The 6,590-nt window shown below is 37.5% G+C and overlaps 1 pseudogene; it reads right to left on the reverse strand.

Moving 5' to 3' along the window:
- Positions 1-2,053: 2,053 nt before the first annotated feature.
- LOC118592589 lies at positions 2,054-3,531 on the reverse strand (annotated as a pseudogene).
- Between the last annotated feature and the right edge of the window lie 3,059 nt (positions 3,532-6,590).

Raw genomic sequence — 6,590 nt, forward strand, 5'->3', positions numbered from 1 at the left:
ACAGGAAGAAGCCATCAAGTTTGAATCTGGAAACAGGTGCTCATTAAACAAGAATGGTGCCAGCCCTCCCATAGCTGGAATCATGCATTTTTTATTTTTGTAATCTTTCTGTGGTAATTTCTTTTTTCTTTCTGGTTTTTTTGAGACTGGGTTTCTCTGTGTAGTTTTGTTGCCTGTCCTGGAATTTCACTCTGCAGATCAGGCTGGCCTCGAACTCACAGAAATCCGCCTGGCTCTACCTCCAGGGTGCTGGGATTAAAGATGTGTGCCACCACCACCCAACCTGTGGTAATTTCTTATAGAAGCCTTAAAGCACTAAGACATCTTCATTAAATGCTTTTAAGAATTAAATGTTTATATGAGGACTAAGAAAGAAAAAAAGAATCCTATGTTGCAGTAAAATAACAGACATGGAAACTGATTAAAGGAGCATGATGTGGCCACCACTATGGTAACTTGAAGAAAAATTAATAAATGAATACTTTATTAGAATCCAAAACATAAGGTAAGCAAGAAGACCGACCAGGTTAGTGATTACTGCCATCATCGCCAACAACCTGATTTTTATCTCCATGACCCACAAGGTAGAATGAGAGAACTGACTTCTGAGAGTTGACTGTGACATCCACATTCCTCCATACACTAAAGATAAATAAATATTAATGTAATAAAAATTTTAAAGGTATAAGCCAAGGTATAAAATATATTCCTTTGAATTTATACCAATATAAATATATATGGTTTATAAGTAAATGGGCAAAAATTAGTTTCAATAATTTGTGTTGATACTGTGTTCTCAAAGAAGTATAGCATAATTCTCTACTAAAATGAACTGTATACTGTGATTTCCATCCCCGAAACACAGAATGAAAAGGTGGCTAGATGCTCACGTCAGAATGGAAAAAAACTGATGAGTACAGAAACCTAAGACATGTGATCAGGGTTAGCATCAACAATGAGAAGTCGTGTTGATAATAGGTATGCTTGAGAGGGTATTGTAGTTAGAGTTTTCCTGCCTGGCCCAGTCAGGACAAATCTCTCTTACCTGCCAGTCCCACAGTCGCTCAGACCCAACCAAGAAAGCATACAGAAACTTATATTGTTTAGAAACTATATGGCCGTGGCAGGCTGCTTGTTATCTACTTCTTCTCTCTTAAATTAACCCATTTCTGTTAGTCTATACTTTGCCACATGGCTTGTGGCTTACCAGTGTCTTTACATGTTGCTTTTCATGGCGGCAGCTGGCGGTGTCTCCCTCCAACCTTCTACTTCCCAGAATTCTCTTCTCTCTTGTCCCGCCTATACTTCCTGCCTGGCCACTGGCCAATCAGAACTTTATTTACACAGAGCGATATCCACAGCAGGGTATGATGAAAATGAATTTGATCTCTGTGGTTTCCCTTCAAACACACATAATCGCATGAGGTAAAGCTTTACAGAATTTATAGGGAAGCATATCCTATGAAAAACCTTACCAATATGATAAACTGTCAAGATTATATTGGAAAATATAATAACATGAAATAATTGGAAAGACCTTCACAGCCCAAAATAGCTACAAGAAACATTACAGCTAACACATTGTGGTGTCCAGGATGGAGTCTGGAAATGAGTGAAGTGGTATTAGTAGAAAACTAACAAATCTCAACATGGACTTTACTTAGTAATAATGCATGTGTATCCATGGATTTACTTAATAATGTGGGTGTATGAACAAATATTTATTAATCTTGTGCCATATCAGTATAAAATATTAGGAATATAGGAAATCATATATAGAGTACTATTCTTGCAACATTTCTATAAAACTAAAACAATCATTAAGTAGTTTTTATTTTATCTTATTTTTACCATGATAAAAAATCTGTGGATTATTTTTCAAAACAAAACAGAAAATCTGGGGGGAAATTTAAGTTTCCCATTGTGGTGGAAAGCTGAACTGATGTAGCTGATCTGAACTGTCTCCCAGGTTGTCCAGTCTATACCATGGATGGACTCTGGACTGAGTTGAGACTAGAGTAGGACTTCAAGGACACTTGCATCAGGATAGCCATCAGAAGAGCCACAGGTCTGCTTTGAGCCCACACAGTTGTCCCTAGTTCCAGAGAAGGCCCTCCAAGTTGCCACTGCTGCTGCTGCTGCTAGTTTTACTGCCTCCATAACTCAGAGTCACTCATGGACTTTAGAGGTTCTAGCTCGTGCTCTAGCACAGGTTGGTCCAAAAGATAACATGGTGTCATAATTATCCAACATAAGCTCTGTTGTGTCTTCAGTCTGTCCTGGCATTCAACCTGTAGGGAATGTACATCATCATACATCTTCAGAGTTTACTTGCCTTGCTGAACCTTGCAAAGCTTCACTTTTCTGGGAAATGATTCAAGTATTCTCAAAAATGTAGGATTCCTTCATGAGAGAGAAAGCCCAACTCCATTCTGTCTTCACTGTCATCTTCATCATTGTCATCTTCATCATCAACTTCATCCTCATCCACTTCCTCCTCTTCCAAGTCATCACTTTCCTCTACATCTTCCTCCATCTGAACTTGCAAGATCATTTGCTCCTCTTCCTCATCCTCATCCTGTTCCTCCTGGTTCTCCTCCTTCTCCTCCTCCTCCTTATTCTCCTTCTCCTCCCCTTGCTTGGCATCCTTAGAGCTGGCTTGCTCATTCTGTTGAATATTTTCTCCAGACTCACAGTTGGCACCTGATGGTTTTAGGTCCTGATGTAAGATATCAAATGTGTATGGACTTTTCCCAGTGGAAAAGGAACCTATGCTTGTCTTTGCCATGCTATTCTCTCCATTCTGAGTATAAATGGAACAGACACACAGCAGTTTCTCCTGCTCTCCACCTGGTAATACCTGTCTCATGGTTTTGGAGACTAGCTGAAGGAGTTGGGGGCTGGCCCAGCAAGGTGAGCCCAAGCAGGACTCAACCACCTGGGGCCAATCAAGGGAAGCAGAACAGTTGAACAGCCTCCAGCTCTTTCTTGCTTCCCACTGGCTTGCAAAAAAAAAAAAAAAAAAAAAAAAAAAAAAAAAAAAACAAACAAAAAAAAACACTCCAAGCATTCCATCCAATCTTGATCTGTTCAGTTCTGATCAGTTCAACTTTCCACCTAAGGATGTAGGTAGGCTGGATCCCACAGTTCTCCAAGGTAGACACTCAGAGAACATCCTTTTCAGCAGGGCCTATGTGAAGGTCTGGGAGTGCAGGACCCTGAGCAAAGGCTGCCAGAACTGAGAGGATGGCTTTGCCACCAAGACATCACTCAAGTTGATGTTTTCTTCATACACTATCTGCAAAGCTGACAACTGCTCCAAAGTGGGAATGAGGAAGCTGAGCTCCAGAAAAGCATCCAGCACAGCATGCCTGTTCTCCCATGTAATGCCCTTGAGTTCTTCCAGGATACACTGTACACATGGGGAAAGGTTATTCCACAACTTAACAGCCTAAGGTAAATGCCTATATTTCCCCAGCACCTTAAACTGCTTCTCTTCATATGATACCAGCAATTCTCATGCTTTTTCATACAATTTCTTCTGTCTTGGAGTTGGTTGTAGATGAGAAGCTGTCTCTTTATTGTTTGCATCATCCTTGATAGTCAATTCATCATCTTTGTCATCATCCTGAGGCTCTGGTTTCTCTTCCATTACATCATCAACAACAATTTCATCTCCCTCTTCTTGATGTTCTTCTGTCTCTATCTGGTCCTCTTCCAACTCGCAGGTTGTCCTCCAGTTGACAGCTCCAGTATGTCTTCTGGAACCAATTCCGGACAAAGTAGCAACCTTTGCAGTAGTCATTTATATGGGGCATTTTTGGGGTGGGTTAACTTGTGGCAAAGTTCAACAATCCAGTCTGGAATGTTCATCTGCTGAGCCAGGTACTTGATGGGGAGGTTAGCACATTTGGTCTTCCTCTCTGAGATAAAATTTACAAACCTGCCCAATGCCATGCAATAGAGCAGTCTAAGTTCCTTAGTTCCTAAGCTACCAGTTACTTCCATGAGCTTACATCATATCAGGTCAGTAGTAGAAGCCACTGTCAGAGGCAGTTCATTGCCTAACCTCTTCTTCCACACTATAATATGGTTCAGTGTATACTGAGGCAATTTCTGATCATCACAGAACAGATAAACCTTCACTTGATCCCACTCAGCCCTGCTCAGCCAGGAGACCACAATACTGACGGGACATGGTGGCACAGGCTGCTTCTCTTTGAAGGACTGTTGATCCCACCTATGCCACACATGGTCCGATTCCTGGAGACTAAGACCAGGTCTAGTGCTGGATTCCCACCAGAAGTGAAAAATGCTGTGTGTTTCGTGGTTCCATAGCCTTCACATTAACACCATAGTTTTTATTTTAAATAAATATACATATGTATTGCTGGTTTTCAACTGTGTGTGTGTGTGTGTGTGTGTGTGTGTGTGTGTGTGTGTGTGATATATTAATGAATATATGTGTACATGGGTGTGCCTGTCCATACATGTACTTTCAGATGTCAGAGATTGACATGGTATATTTCTTCAATCACTCTCGACATTGTATATTGAGACAGGTTTTTATCATTAAGCCTAGAGCTCTAGTTGATTCTATGAGGTTGGTTGGCCAGAATCCCCAACATGGAGATTACAGACCATCACTACACCTGGATTTTTATATGAATGATGGGATTCAAAATTCAGTCTTCTTGCTTATGTAGCATGCACTTTATCAACCAGGTCATCTCCCCAGTCATATTCTTGGTTTTGAAACTATAACTAGATAACTTCTTAGAAGCTCACCCAGCTAATTATAGAATTAAAGCTCAAAAAAAATCTTCTAAGACAGGTGATGGTATAATGGTCTAATTAGTAAAATAACAGAGTACAAGTTCAAGTTACCTAGTCAAAAAGGATCTAGTCAAATGTGGCAAAGCTGGAACTGAAACTCAGAAACTTGAAAACCTCTACTTCTAGCCAATCTTCTATGCTGCTCTAGAATATGACACATATTCATATACAGGAAGTACAAAGTAGTCCTCATGAACATTTTTAAAATTAACAAATTACTTTACAGAAGAAGTCACTGACAAGGTTGACATAGTAGAAAAATGTTCAGAAAATAAAAGTATTAAAGAATATACTAATTGCAATAAGTATCAAAATTATGAAATACAACAATTAACATAGGAAATAATGAAATGTTATCAATAAATACTAAAGGAAACCTAAATTAAAACAGGTATGTAATGTGTTTATTTATGGAGAGACCTTCATATCATAGAAGAGATGAGTTCTTCTCAAACTTGTACATAATCGTTAAAATTACATCTTTTCATAAAAGAGATGAGTACTTCTCAAACTTCTACATAGTCCTTAAAATTATAATCTTTGTGTGTTTAACTTGATAAATTATCTTAAAATTTAGGTTGAAAGCCAGAAACTTCAAATGTTAAAATATTATTCACATAGAACAGAATAAATTGATCTCTGAAAGACTCAGATAAAATCTGGGGGAAAGTAAAAATATATCTTTGCTTCATATCATATATAAATATTGGTCAATTCAATATAGTTATAAATGTAAAAGGGAAAATTATATATTTTAGGACATATTATAAAAATGTCTCAATGGCCTTTGAGTATAAATGTTTTTAAAAAGTAAAAGAAAAATATAAAACCAAGGTGCAAAAAATTACAATCATATATCCTTTTAAAAGTATCATAAAAGAAGAGAAAGATTAAAACATGTGATGGAGAAATATAATGCACATATATGAATATATGAGGAGCTATGTTTCTAAAAATAAAAGCTAATCAATCCAGAAGAAACTACAATACTGAATGGGATTCATGATAAGAACTTCCCTAGTAGACTGTAAATGTATGAAATCATTTCAATCTTAGAAGTCAACAGAGACATGAAAGTGAAAAGTGACATACCTTGAAAGACAAAGAAATCACAAGATGTTTAGATACCAACAAAACCATCAAGGATACAGAAAGCTGCTTGGCAAAGCAGATGAGATTTTTTTTTTAAACTGAGCTAAACATTCTGGAGATAGTTTGGAACACAGTAGTAGAATTGAATATATGCACAAATTAAAAGAGGAATTCTACTCCTTTGTATGTATGGCAAAATGCATGTACATATGTGTGGATATAGATACAAATATGCATATTATTAATAAACACTCAAACTTGATGAAGTCCAAATATTTATAAGCACTAAAATATAAGGTATTTTATAAAACGCTCTAACAAAAGAATTAGTGGAGATGAGTTCACTGTAATGAAATGATGTCTCCCTAACAACATTCAGCCAAAGAACCAAGATAAACTAATTTTTTATTGAAATAATTCATTTCTATAAGTTCAATGCATTGAAGCATATTGAAATCTGTATTTCTATTTAAAACTTAAAAAGAAGAGTGAATGTATTATAAATTTCAGAAGTGCATTCTCTTTGGGCAATGGGGTGCTACAGCAGTTTTAAATGATTGCTACTGGACACATGGGAGAGTTCTCCTGCTCTTCTGGTATAGTGCACTTGGATCTACAGAATGATTTCGTGGTTGTCCATTTTCTACACCCTAATTCCTCAA

Source organism: Onychomys torridus, chromosome 10 (assembly GCF_903995425.1).
Source record: "Onychomys torridus chromosome 10, mOncTor1.1, whole genome shotgun sequence".
In the NCBI taxonomy this organism is placed as follows: Eukaryota; Metazoa; Chordata; class Mammalia; order Rodentia; family Cricetidae; genus Onychomys; species Onychomys torridus.